We start from the raw sequence: 15,418 nt of genomic DNA, 5'->3' as shown, positions 1-15,418 counted from the left end.
TAAGAAAAGAGATTGGATATCTGTTAAGCAAGGGGCACCTAAAAGAATTGTTGGGAAAAAAAAGCAAAGGACTCAGGATCCTGAAAGGATCCCTGAAAAGGCTCCAGCACCTCCGGCAAATGCACAAGTGATCAACTTTATTTCCGGAGGATCAGACATCTGTGGTACATCCTTCTCGGCGGCCAAAAGGCATGCAAAGGAGTCAAAAATGGATAATGGAGAAAGACCTATTAGAACATCAAGTGTCTCAGAAGGGGAAGATGATAACGTTTGATGAGGATGATCGCATTAACATTCAGGATCCTCATCATGATAGTTTAGTTATTACTCTCTTTATCTCTAACCATTTTGTCCGCAGGATCCTTATCGATGGAGGAAGCTCAGTGAACATTATCCAGCTTGATGTTCTGAAGAAAATGGGTATTCCCAGAATCAGACATCACACCAAGATCCTCCGTGCTTGTAGGATTCAGTGGAGAAACGAAGAAAACTCTGGGGGACATCAAACTCCCAATCTACGTGGAAGGATTACATAATTATCAGAAATTTTGTGTTATTGACTGTTTGTCTTGTTGCAATGTTATCCTTGGCAGACCTTGGATACATGATATGAAAGCAGTCCCATCCACCTACCATCAATGTGTGAAGCTCCCTAGCCCATGGGGAATAATCAAGATCGACAGTGATCAGCAGGAGGCTAAGGATTGTTATACCTCATCCATGAAGCCAACCTCGAAGCCAAGGGAGCAATAGCAATTACAGTATCCTCCGAGGAATGTCTTGGAGGCAAGGGAACAAGATGTGGACGAAATCCTCTTGGATCCTAGTGATCCTGAATCAAAAATCTATATCGGATCAGGGATCCTTGGCAAGATGAAAGAAGACTTAATATCCTTCCTCAAAAGAAGAAAATCTACCTTTGCTTGGAAACATGAAGATATGACAGGTATATCTAAGGATATTATTACTCACAAACTTGGCATTGACAGGTCTATCAAACCAATCCATCAAAAAAGGAGGAAGTTTGCACCGGAAAGGAATGCCATTATCCAAGAAGAAGTAGAGAGACTACCTCGAGCAGGTATGATCCGAGAGGTAAAATATCCAAAATGGTTAGCCAATGTGGTCGTTGTCCAAAAGAAAAACGGAAAGTGGAGGGTATGTGTCGATTTCACTGATTTAAATAAGGCATGTCCCAAGGATCCTTTCCCATTACCCCACATTGACTCCATGGTGGATGCAACAGCGGGGCATGAACTGTTAACCTTTATGGACGCATCATCTGGATTCCAACAAATTCAGATGGAACCATCTGACCAAGAGGATACAGCCTTTATGACCCCAACAGGTTTGTATTGTTATATTGCCATGCCTTTTGGATTAAGAAATGCAGGTGCAACATATCAAAGGCTGGTGAATATGATGTTAAAAGATCAAATTGGACAAACTATGGAAGTATACATAGATGATATGGTAGTCAAATCAAAGAAAGTTGAGGATCACCTAAGGGATTTGGAGGAAGCATTTGATATCCTTGATAATTATAACATGAAGCTTAATCCTTCAAAGTGCCACTTTGGTGTTAAGGCAGGTAAATTCCTAGGATATATGGTAACTCAGAGGGGCATTGAGGCAAGTCCGGAGCAAATTAAAGCACTAGTAAACATCAAGTCCCCTGCCAATGCTAAGGATGTGCAAAGGCTAACAGGCAGGATAGCAGCTCTGAACAGGTTCATATCAAAATCCTCAGAAAAATGTAAAGAATTTTACGATATCCTAAGGAAGAACAAGAAGTTTGAATGGACTGAGAAACATGAGAATGCTTTACAAGCCCTTAAAGAATATATGTCCTCAGCACCAGCATTATCCAAACCCGAGAAAGGAGATGTGTTATCCTTATATTTTGCGGTATCCTCAACCGCTGTAAGCGCTGTCCTTGTTAAGGATCATGAAGGTACACAATATCCTATCTACTATGTAAGTAAGAGTTTACTTGATGCCGAATCCAGGTACTCACACCTCGAAAAACTTATTCTTGCATTAATCATGACATCAACTAAGTTAAGGCATTATTTTGAAACCCATACTATTGTTGTTAAAACTAACTTTCCAATTAAGAATGTCCTCAGGAAACCAGAGATGTCAGGAAGAATGGCTAAGTGGGCAGTAAAGCTTAGTGCCCATGATATAAGATATGAGCCAAGAACAGCCATTAAATCCCAAGCACTAGCTGACTTTGTGGCTGATTTCAGTAGTGATCTACAAAAAGAAGCAGAATTGGAAGTCCAACAGCTGGATGAGACCAAGGATCCCTGGATACTACACACTGATGGATCCTCAAATGTCAAGGGCACAGGGCTCGGGATACTACTAAAATCGCCACAGGGGGACATAATACCCCACTCCATAGCCTGTGAGTTCCAAGCAACTAACAATGAGGCTGAATATGAAGCCTTAATTGCTGGCTTGCAAATTGCTAAGGATATGGGGGTGAAATATCTTAAAGTATATGTAGACTCATTATTGATCACCAGTCACTTTAATGGATCCTATGCTGTTAAAGGTGAAAAACTACCAAATATTTAGAGATAGTCAAAGAATTGGCACTCTCTTTTATTTCTTTCAGCTTAACACAGGTACCAAGGGAGGATAACACGGAAGCTGATGCATTGGCCAACTTAGGATCATCCTTAAAAATTCCAGAAGACATAAGTATCCCTATCATCCATATCCTGGTTCCTGCTATTGAAAATCAAGTGGCCATGGAAATTGAAGAGGATACTGCAGTAATCCCTAGTGAAGAAGCTCAATCTTATGCAGGATCATGGGTCTCACCAATCATGAAATACTTGCAATACGGAGAGATTCCGATGGGAGAAAATCCTAGAGCTTTCAGGATCAAGGTATCTCAATTTACAATCTTAAATAATGTGCTATATAAACGATCCCTTGCATGACCATATTTAAGATGTATTGAGGATCCTGAAATTGAAGAAGTGTTGAGAGACTTCCATGAAGGAGAGTGTGGAAACCACACTGGGGGCAGGGCATTATTCTCAAGGATCCTTAGAACAGGATACTACTGGCCAACCATGAAAAGGGATGCTGTAGAATATGCTAGGAAATGTGATCCTTGTCAAAGACACAACAATATCCTTCATCAACCAGCTGAATTGCTACACCCCATACCATCCTCTTGGCCATTCATGAGATGGGGAATGGATATAGTTGGCAAGCTCCCTAAAGCACCTGGTGGAAAAGTATTTATGCTTGCCATGACTGACTACTTCTCTAAGTGGATAGAGGCTGAAGCTTTTGCTCAAGTCAGAGAAAAAGAAGTTATATCCTTTATCAAAAGAAACATTATAACTAGATTTGGCATTCCCTCTGAAATTGTATGTGATAATGGTTCCCAATTCATTGGAAGCAGAACTACTAACTTTTGTGACAGTTGGGGAATCAAGATGATAACATCAACACCAGTTCATCCACAGGCCAATGGCCAAGCAGAATCATCCAACAAGATCATCATCAACAATCTGAAGAAGAAGCTGGGATCCAAGAAAGGAAAATGGGCAGAGGAGTTACCTTATGTGCTATGGGCTGATAGAACAACTCCCAAGAATGCCACTGGTCAAACACCTTTTTCTTTAGTATTTGGGGCAGAAGCAGTGATCCCAACAGAGATGGTGATCCCAACTGCTAGAACAAGTGCTCGTGATCCTGAAGAAAATGCTACAATCCTGGCTCAGGATTTGGATACTATTGAGGAAATCAGGGATCTGGCTAGGATAAGGATGGCAAGCTACCAACAAAGAATGGCTGGTGCTTACAACAAAAATGCTAGGATAAGGAAGTTCCAAGTCGGAGATATGGTGTTGAGAAAAACATTCCAAAACACTATTAATCCTGCTGACGGGAAGTTAGCACCAAAGTGGGAAGGCCCTTACTTGATTGAAGCTGAAGCAGGAAAGGGGGCATACAGATTGCTAACTATGGAAGGAAACTTGTTACCAAGAGCCTGGAATGCTGTTCACTTAAAGAGATACTTTATGTGAACATGATCCTTCAAGCATGTGATCCTTACATTGAAATATCCTCAAAGAATCCCGGTGATGTCAGTGATCCTTACTCTGGTAATGTCCTTATCTTAAAACTATTACATTTCCTTACTTTTTACCAAAGGATAAGGATCCTGTATCCTTCATCCTCTTCTCACAAACCATTTGAGTTATGATAGTTCAGGTATCTACAGCATATCGTCAAAGATCTTCAAAAGCAACGCAGATCCTTGGGTCTAACCCCAGTTATCCTTGGGATTATCCCCAGTTTCCGCCAGTAGCGCACGATGATCCTGATATAGTTCACGTCTTTGGGACCAGTACCCACTTCCGGGGCTGACAACCTCATCGTACTGGCTATACCCAGGATCCTACGTATAATGGTAGACGTACCATACATCCGTTCATAAGGTTTCTAACGTTTTCACGTTAGCTAAGGTTTTGACATTTTCATGTCACTAAGTTTGGATAGTCGCCAGTAAGGGCCATACTCCAGTTTACATACGATCCTTTGGGCTTGTCCCCAGTTATCCTTTGGGCTCGTCCCCAGTTATCCTTTGGGCTTGTCCCCAGTGATCCTTTGGGATCATCCCCAGTTATCCTTTGGGCTTGTCCCCAGTTACTAACTTATGTTTTATATTGGCTTAGTCCCAGGTTATATTCCATTTTTTCAGGTTTTCGAAGTTAAACAATTAAGGATCCTTAATCCTTATTATCCATTATGGTTACCCCGATTAAAGGTTAGGATCCTAACTTGGATCCTCAGGTATGATCCTTAACTATTTTTAATTTCATTATTCATTTGAATAACCTTTAGACCTTGACAACTGAACCTATGATCCTTAAAATAAACTACCTTGAAAATTTTCGATTATAGGATATTTGATCCAGGATCATATCCTAAACTTCTTAAACATGGTTTGCTCAACTTTTCTTACTCAAACAAACATGTGTCAAAACAATTGAAAATAAAAAGGATAATAACACAAGATAAGCGACAAAAGTTCAAAATTTTATTTATTAACGAAAGGATTAACCCTTCAAAAGTTGTCAAAATTGCCAACCCACATTTCTACCAGCAAAACGTGGCCCGTCCACATGGGTTGGCAAAGGGTGTCCATTGTCTGTGCGGTCTTAGCATGTGCAGGAAATTAAAAGCGGCAGGATCACGAAGGCTTCATCCCCCAAACAGAGGATCCCTCCACCTTTTGTAATCCTACCTATTGTCCAAAGGATCCATGATCCTTAACCCTAAGAGCTATTGTTCAAATTACAGACCATATTTGTTTCAAATACCACAACCACAAACCACTACTGTTAGGGCTGGATTTTTATCATACGTGATCCTTATACGTGATCCTAACCAGTGATCCTTGTTTCTTTGGCAGACAGTGATCCTCAGCAGGACTTCAGGATCAGGATCATGGACCATTGAAAGGATCCTCATGCTAACAGTTACCTTCGTATAATACAACATTATTTTGCAGGAACATCTAGCAGGATACGCTCTTAGCATCATAATCAAGGGACGCGTCTTCACAATTATAGCACGAGCTTAATCAAAGATAGACGTTGCAAAGGATATGGAAACTTAGCTTGATTTAAGGGCGGCAATTTAGGCTAGATTGTCTTTTATTTCTAAAGGGGTAATGAGCTGATTATTAGTCTTTTTACCTAAAATAAGTCACCTACACTTGTATATATAACACTCTTCCTCATTCGGAAGAACACACAACACAACTCTCACACGCTTAGACACTCGAAACTATAGTGATCCTTGTACTCAGCTCATTATCATCCAAAGTTGTAACTATTTTTCTTATATTGAAGTTTGGTGATCGGTAGTTGCCATCACCCGAGGTTTTTTATGCCGGAGATCATACATTGATCAAGGGCTTTTTCCTCGTATAAATCATTGTGTCTTTGCATATTTTATACTGAAGTGATCCTTTACTTTTTCTACAAACCAAGCATCATACCCCATTTACATAAAGTTTGGTTGCATTATCCTTGTGTGATTTTTGACCAAAACAGTTTGGCGCCCACCGTGGGGCAATTGGTGCTTCATTCATAAGAAAACCTTTTGTTCGAAATCATTTCATAGAATTACATGGCTTCATTATTGAAAAACATGTCCACGGCAATGTCTGCAGTCACCTCGTCCCAGAACATTCTGCCTCCACCACCGGCAGGATCCTAGAAGAATGCTGAGAAGAGACAAACTCCTACTAATTCTAAAACTCCATCTCCTTCTGCTATGAATTCTTATATTCCCAGTACTAGTGATGTATTTACTTTGATTTTGCAGATGAAGGATCGTATGCAGCGGCAGGATGAAACTAATGAAAGGATCCTCAGGGAAATTGGAGATCTCAAAAGACAGAAGAAAACGGCAGAGGATCATTCCCCACTGATGCCCAAGTCTTTGAGCTTTGATACTCCAATGATTACTTCTCAGCCATCAGGAATTCCAGACGTGCAAATTATGGGAGAATCAAGAGGATTGCACCTCGGATCGACAGCAATGACTCAGGCATCTGGCTCACACTTTCAGCCGGCAGGATCCTGTCCCCAGCATATGGGATCCCTCATGAATTCGGGAGCCTATCCGGGAGCACAGCAGTTTCAAGGATCCTACTTTGTTCCAGGATCATCCCAGGGTCAAGGATCCTACTTTGTTCCAGGATCATCCCAGGGTCAAGGATCCTCCTTCGTTTCAGGATCATCCCAGATACCAGGATCCTTCCAGATACCAGGATCCTTCCAGGTGCCAGGATCCCTAAAAAGTTTGCAAACAGGAAGTCTAGATGTCCAACAAGGGGACTTCATTCCAATGCAGACCATTGCTTCCACTGGTCCCTCCGTTGTTCCAAAATCCCAGCAATATGGATTCCCTAACTTGAACCCAATGGGAGGTAACACCTTAAATAATTATCCTACCACTAATCATGGATTCATGCAGGATACAGGTGTTAATCATGCTATGGCCAGGGAATTGCAGAAACTGAAAGATATGATCTCAAGTGTTCCAGGGGTAGTCAAGCCTATCCCAGAGATTGCAGATGGAAGCCATAAGGTATCTCGCTTTGCACCACCAATTTGTGATGCAGAGGTACCCAAAAGGTTCCATATCCCTACTATGAAGCTGTATGATGGTACAACGGATCCAGAAGAGCACATAGCACAATACAGGGAGAGGATGGAGATCAACCCTATCCCAGAAAAACTGAAAGAAGCATGCCTATGTAAACGATTTGGATCCACTCTTACTGGATCAGCTCTTAAGTGGCTGCTAAGTCTTCCCCCTACTCTATTACTTCATTTGCTAATTTAGTTAATTTATTCAATAACCAATTCTCTTGTAGTAGAAAATTTGAAAGATTAACCAGTGATTTATATAGGGTAACTCAAAGTCATAATGAATCATTAAGGGATTATATAACTAAATTTAGCAAAGAATCCTTGGACATTCCCAACTTGGATATGGCTACGGCTGTTGAAGCCTTCAAAATGGGACAGCTTAAGGATTCATTATTCTATGATGATCTTGTTATGACACCATGCAGGAACCTAGATGAAGTAAGAACTCGGGCACTCAGGTTCATCCGGCTAGAGGATGACAAGAGGATCCAGGAGAGACAAGTAGGATCCTCAAAACAGGAGAAGCAAGGATCCTCCTTCAAGAACAACAAATTCAAATCCTACCATAGAAATGAGAACCAGAATGTGCATGCTGTTGACCAAGAAGAGGATGATGAAGATTATCCTCCAATCTCAGAATATTGTTTTTCCGTTGATAATCATGAACTAATCCTTGCAATGCAGAATCTAGGTGAAAAAGCTAGGTGGCCCAGGAAGAATGATAAACCATCCGGGACTAAAGACAAGTCAAAATGGTGTGCATACCATGAGGATTTCGGGCATCTAACTGAAGAATGCATAGCTTTAAGAAAAGAGATTGGATATCTATTAAGCAAGGGGCACCTAAAAGAACTGTTGGGAAGAAAAAAGCAAAGGACTCAGGATCCTGAAAGGATCCCTGAAAAGGCTCCAGCACCTCCGGCAAATGCACAAGTGATCAACTTTATTTCCGGAGGATCAGACATCTGTGGTACATCCTTCTCGGTGGCCAAAAGACATGCAAAGGAATCAAAAATGGATAATGGAGAAAGGCCTATTAGAACATCAAGTGTCTCAGAAGGGAAGATGATAACGTTTGATGAGGATGATCGCATTAACATTCAGGATCCTCATCATGATAGTTTAGTTATCACTCTCTTTATCTCTAACCATTTTGTCCGCAGGATCCTTATCGATGGAGGAAGCTCAGTGAACATTATCCAGCTTGATGTTCTGAAGAAAATGGGAATCCCAGAATCAGACATCACACCAAGATCCTCCGTGCTTGTAGGATTCAGTGGAGAAACGAAGAAAACTCTGGGGGACATCAAACTCCCAATCTACGTGGAAGGATTACATAATCATCAAAAATTTTGTGTTATTGACTGTTTATCTTGTTGCAATGTTATCCTTGGCAGGCCCTGGATACATGATATGAAAGCAGTCCCATCCACCTATCATCAATGTGTGAAACTCCCTAGCCCATGGGGGATAATCAAGAGCGACAGTGATCAGCAGGAGGCTAAAGATTGTTATACCTCATCCATGAAGCCAACCTCGAAGCCAAGGGAGCAATAGCAATTACAGTATCCTCCGAGGAATGTCTTGGAGGCAAGGGAACAAGATGTGGACGAAATCCTGTTGGATCCTAGTGATCCTGAATCAAAAATCTACATCGGATCAGGGATCCTTGGCAAGATGAAAGAAGACTTAATATCCTTCCTCAAAAGAAGAAAATCTACCTTCGCTTGGAAACATGAAGATATGACAGGTATATCTAAGGATATTATTACTCACAAACTTGGCATTGACAGGTCTATCAAACCAATCCATCAAAAAAGGAGGAAGTTTGCACCAGAAAGGAATGCCATTATCCAAGAAGAAGTAGAGAGACTACTTCGAGCAGGTATGATCAGAGAGGTAAAGTATCCAAAATGGTTAGCCAATGTGGTCGTTGTCCAAAAGAAAAACGGAAAGTGGAGGGTATGTGTCGATTTCACTGATCTGAATAAGGCATGTCCCAAGGATCCTTTCCCATTACCCCACATTGACTCCATGGTGGATGCAACAGTGGGGCATGAACTGTTGACTTTTATGGATGCATCATCTGGATTCCAACAAATTCAGATGGAACCATCTGACCAAGAGGATACAGCCTTTATGACCCCAACAGGTTTGTATTGTTATATTGCCATGCCTTTTGGATTAAGAAATGCAGGTGCAACATATCAAAGGCTGGTGAATATGATGTTCAAAGATCAAATTGGACAAACTATGGAAGTATACATAGATGATATGGTAGTCAAATCAAAGAAAGCTGAGGATCACCTAAGGGATTTGGAAGAAGCATTTGATATCCTTGATAATTATAACATGAAGCTTAATCCTTCAAAATGCCACTTTGGTGTTAAGGCAGGAAAATTCCTAGGATATATGGTAACTCAGAGGGGCATTGAGGCAAGTCCGGAGCAAATTAAAGCACTAGTAAACATCAAGTCCCCTGCCAATGCTAAGGATGTGCAAAGGCTAACAGGCAGGATAGCAACTCTGAACAGGTTCATATCAAAATCCTCAGAAAAATGTAAAGAATTTTACGATATCCTAAGGAAGAACAAGAAGTTTGAATGGACCTCAGCACCAGCATTATCAAAACCCGAAAAAGGAGATGTGTTATCCTTATATTTGGCGGTATCCTCAACCGCTGTAAGTGTTGTCCTTGTTGAGGATCACGAAGGTACACAATATCCTATCTACTATGTAAGTAAGAGTTTACTTGATGCCGAATCCAGGTACTCACACCTCGAAAAACTTATTCTTGCATTAATCATGGCATCAACTAAGTTAAGGCATTATTTTGAAACCCATACTATTGTTGTTAGAACTAACTTTCCAATTAGGAATGTCCTCAGGAAACCAGAAATGTCAGGAAGAATGGCTAAGTGGGCAGTAAAGCTTAGTGCCCATGATATAAGATATGAGCCAAGAACAACCATTAAATCCCAAGCACTAGCTGATGGATCCTACACACTGGATGAGACCAAGGATCCTTGGATACTACACACTGATGGATCCTCAAATGTCAAGGGCACAGGGCTCGGGATACTACTAAAATCGCCACAGGGGGACATAATACCCCACTCCATAGCCTGTGAGTTCCAAGCAACTAACAATGAGGCTGAATATGAAGCCTTAATTGCTGGCTTGCAAATTGCTAAGGATATGGGGGTAAAATATCTTAAAGTATATATAGACTCATTATTGATCACCAATCACTTTAATGGATCATATGCTGTTAAAGGTGAAAAACTAACCAAATATTTAGAGATAGTCAAAGAATTGGCACTCTCTTTTGTTTCTTTCAGCTTAACACAGGTACCAAGGGAGGATAACACGGAAGCTGATGCATTGGCCAACTTAGGATCATCCTTAAAAATTCCAGAAGACATAAGTATCCCTATCATCCATATCCTGGCTCCTGCTATTGAAAATCAAGTGGCCATGGAAATAGAAGAGGATACTGCAGTAATCCCTAGTGAAGAAGCTCATTCTTATGCAGGATCATGGGTCTCACCAATCATGAAATACTTGCAACACGGAGAGATTCCAATGGGAGAAAATCCTAGAGCTTTCAGGATCAAGGTATCTCAATTTACAATCTTAAATAATGTGCTATATAAACGATCCCTTGCAGGACCATATTTAAGATGTATTGAGGATCCTGAAATTGAAGAAGTGTTGAGAGACTTCCATGAAGGAGATTGTGGAAACCACACTGGGGGCAGGGCATTATTCTCAAGGATCCTTAGAACAGGATACTACTGGCCAACCATGAAAAGGGATGCTGTAGAATATGCTAGGAAATGTGATCCTTGTCAAAGGCACAGCAATATCCTTCATCAACCAGCTGAATTGCTACACCCCATACCATCCTCTTGGCCATTCATGAAATGGGGGATGGATATAGTTGGCAAGCTCCCTAAAGCACCTGGTGGAAAAGTATTTATGCTTGCCATGACTGACTACTTCTCTAAATGGATAGAAGCTGAAGCTTTTGCTCAAGTCAGAGAAAAAGAAGTTATATCCTTTATCAAAAGAAACATTATAACTAGATTTGGCATTCCCTCTGAAATTGTATGTGATAATGGTTCCCAATCCATTGGAAGCAGAACTACTAACTTTTGTGACAGTTGGGGAATCAAGATGATAACATCAACACCAGTTCATCCTCAAGCCAACGGCCAAGCAGAATCATCCAACAAGATCATCATCAACAATCTAAAGAAGAAGCTAGGATCCAAGAAGGGAAATGGGCAGAGGAGTTACCTTATGTGCTATGGGCTGATAGGACAACTCCCAAGAATGCCACTGGTCAAACACCTTTCTCTTTAGTATTTGGGGCAGAAGCAGTGATCCCAACAGAGATGGTGATCCCAACTGCTAGAACAAGTGCTTGTGATCCTGAAGAAAATACTACAATCCTGGCTCAGGATTTGGATACTATTGAGGAAATCAGGGATCTGGCTAGGATAAGGATGGCAAGCTACCAACAAAGAATGGCTGGTGCTTACAACAAAAATGTTAGGATAAGGAAGTTCCAAGTCGGAGATATGGTGTTGAGAAAAACATTCCAAAACATTATCAATCCTGCTGATGGGAAATTAGCACCAAAATGGGAAGGCCCTTACTTGATTGAAGCTGAAGCAGGAAAGGGGGCGTACAGATTGCTAACTATGGAAGGAAACTTATTACCAAGAGCCTGGAATGTTGTTCACTTAAAGAGATACTTTATGTGAACATGATCCTGTAAGCATGCGATCCTTACATTGAAGTATCCTCAAAGAATCCCGGTGATGTCAGTGATCTTTACTCTGGTAATGTCCTTATCTTAAAACTATTACATTTTCTTACTTTTTAAAGGATAAGGATCCTGTATCCTTCATCCTCTTCTCACGAACCATTTGAGTTATGATAGTTCAGGTATCCACAGCATATCATCAAAGATCTTCAAAAGCAACGCAGATCCTTGGGTCTAACCCCAGTTATCCTTGGGATTATCCCCAGTTTCCGCCAGCAGCGCACGATGATCCTGATATAGTTCACGTCTTTGGGACCAGTACCCACTTCCGGGGCTGACAACCTCATCGTACTTGCTATACCCAGGATCCTCCGTATAATGGTAGACGTACCATACATCCGTTCCTAAGGTTTCTAACGTTTTCACGTTAGCTAAGGTTTTGACATTTTCATGTCACTAAGTTTGGATAGTCGCCAGTAAGGGCCATACTCCAGTTTACATACGATCCTTTGGGCTTGTCCCCAGTTATCTTTCGGGCTTGTCCCCAGTTATCCTTTGGGCTTGTCCCCAGTGATCCTCCGGGATCATTCTCAGTTATCCTTTGGGCATGTCCCCAGTTACTAATTTATCTCTTACATTGGCTTAGTCCCAAGTTATGTTCCATTTTTTCAGGTTTTCGAAGTTAAACAATTAAGGATCCTTAATCCTTACTATCCATTAAAAGTTTTACTTATGGTTATCCCGATTAAAGGTTAGGATCCTAACTTGGATCCTCAGGTATGATCCTTAACTATTTCTAATTTCATTATTCATTTGAATAACCTTTAGACCTTGACAACTGAACCTATGATCCTTAAAATAAACTACCTTGAAAATTTTCGATTATAGGATATTTAATCCAAGATCGTATCCTATATTTCTTGAACATGGTTTGCTTAACTATTGTTACAAATATATTTCTAAAACAATTGGAAACTAAAAAGATAAATAAAGGATAACAACACAGGATAAGCCAGAAAGATTAAGGTTATATTATTAACAAAAGGATCTTTAACCCTTGCAAAAAGTTGTCAAAATTGCTAACCCACATTTCTACCAGCAAAACGTGGCCCGTCCACATGGGTTAGCAAAGGGTGTCCATTGTCTTTGCGGTCTTAGCAGGTGCATAAAATTAAAAGCGGCAGGATCACAAAGGCTTCATCCCCCAAACAGAGGATCCCTCCACCTTTTGTAATCCTACCTATTGTTCGAAGGATCCAGGATCCTTTACCCTAAAAACTATTGTTCAAAGATTACAGACCATAAATTGTTCACAAACCATCAACAACCACAAAAAACCACTACCAATCCTAAAAAATTGGGCTCCGGCCTAGTCTCGAAATATCTATCATCGCCCAATCCAGCAGCTCACACCTTTGCTGCTCCATCACCACCAGCTTCTCCACCCTGATCCTTCTCAGCATCACCACCTTCCAGCATGGGGATCTCCTCAGCCTCATCCTCATCCTCCAGCTCCGCCAATCTTGCCTTCCAACCCTCCACGTCCCATGAGCTCTTGTCAAAGGCAGGATCCTGAGCCTCCGCAGCCATTTGTAGTTGTATCTTGTACATAGCAGTTGCGGCAGAGACCTTGGCATCCTGGATGATCTCCTGCTTCTCGCCATCCATGTCAATTAGCCTTTGAGCAGGCTCATCCTTTGTAGCCCGGAGCTCCTTCTCAAGATCGGCTATCTTGAGATCCTTTAACACGCCCATTTGTTGGAGGTCGGCGATTTGGCTCTCCTGATCCTCGACGTAGCCAAGGTAGGTCTCAATCTCAGCAAGTTTCTGCAAAAGAGAAAAAAGGTAAGTTCAGGATCAACTGATCCTCAAAAAAAGGCAGAATATACAAGCAGGATATTAGAGAAGGATAACCAACAGGGGCAATGATCCCTACCTCATTGACATAGTCAAGGAACTGTTGGCGGATCAGGGGAAATCCTTGGAGATCCTCGGAAGTCTTCCTCTTCTTTCCCTTACCCCTAATGGATGCTTTAGGGGCTGAAGCGGAGGGACTGGCAGCAGAAGTCTTTCTCCTCGAAGACTTGACGTTGGTGAGATCATCTATCCCAAACTTGGAGGCAGACTTGGCAGATTTAGCAGACTTCCCAACACCTACACAATCAAAACAAGATAAGTTCCCTTACTAATTAAACAATCTAGCATATAACTTACTTTTTACAAGGATACTTACTTGACATAGTGGCAGATGCGGAGGATACCTCCTGTGAATCTTGGACGGTGACTTGGAAACTTCTGACCTCAGGATTAAGCTTTTTAAAAGCTAAGACTCTTTCTCTTGCAGCAGGGGTTAACTTAAGATAAGCAATGGATATAGCTGCACAAAAAATAAAAAAGATGTTAGTGATCCTCATCGTATGAGACAAGTCTGATAGTGATCCTTCCAGGATCCTCTACCCTACCATGAGTGGCCCATTCCTTGGGCAGATCCTTCCCATCTGGGATGGTATCCCTTCTAACAAAGAAAAAGCGGCGCTTCCAGTTTGTGTCATTCTTAGTAACCTTGAAGACAGGGTGATCCTCCCCAGCTTTCCGTTTTAACAGATATCGGCAAGAACCGAACGTGGTAAGATCATAAAGTGCGGCCAACTCTGCCATCCCCAAATCAATTCCCTTCTGCTCGATGATCCTCTCGAAGGTATACAGGACCCTCCAGATCATCGGCATAGCTTGGATATAAGATATGCCGGTTAAAGAAAAGAAGGATTGGGTGAAGGCTGGAAAAGGATACGAATACCCTATGGTGAACGGAGTAGCAGGAAAGGCCACCCAGACGTCTGAAACAAAGTCGCTCAAAGCAGTAGGTGTGAAGGATTTGAAAACAGCATTCGCCGGAAAGCAATAACGAATCCTGTCTACATGAGCAACAGTAAAGCAACATCTCTCCGTAGGAGAGTCCTTGATGATCCCTTGGCTTTTTAGGGGACTGCTCTTCTTGGAATCCTTATGTGGAGAATTTCGAAGCAACATACTCGTGGTGGAACAGAAACAGAGTAAAAGTAGAAAAAACAGAGCAAGAGAAGGAAGAAAGGAAAGAGAGAAGAAGAGAATACCTGGTCAATCTTCGGTAGTGATTATAAAGGGAAGATATCTCGAATTTAAATGCAGAGTGATCCTAACCCTATCTCCTATTTATAATCATGATTCGCAGGGATGTCACTTCAGTGACGTAATGATCACAACGGCTAGTCCGCTTATAATGGCTAGTTATCCGAGTAGTCCGTTGAAGATAAGATCAGAGCAAAATATAACTCGTTTATTTACAATAAACTCCTTATATTTTGGGGGCAATTGTTAGGGCTGGATTTTTATCATACGTGATCCTAACCAGTGATCCTTGTTTCTTTGGCAGACAGTGATCCTCGGCAGGACTTCAGGATCA

This window comes from Helianthus annuus, chromosome 17, assembly GCF_002127325.2.
Source record: "Helianthus annuus cultivar XRQ/B chromosome 17, HanXRQr2.0-SUNRISE, whole genome shotgun sequence".
In the NCBI taxonomy this organism is placed as follows: Eukaryota; Viridiplantae; Streptophyta; class Magnoliopsida; order Asterales; family Asteraceae; genus Helianthus; species Helianthus annuus.
This window is presented reverse-complemented; position numbering follows the sequence as displayed.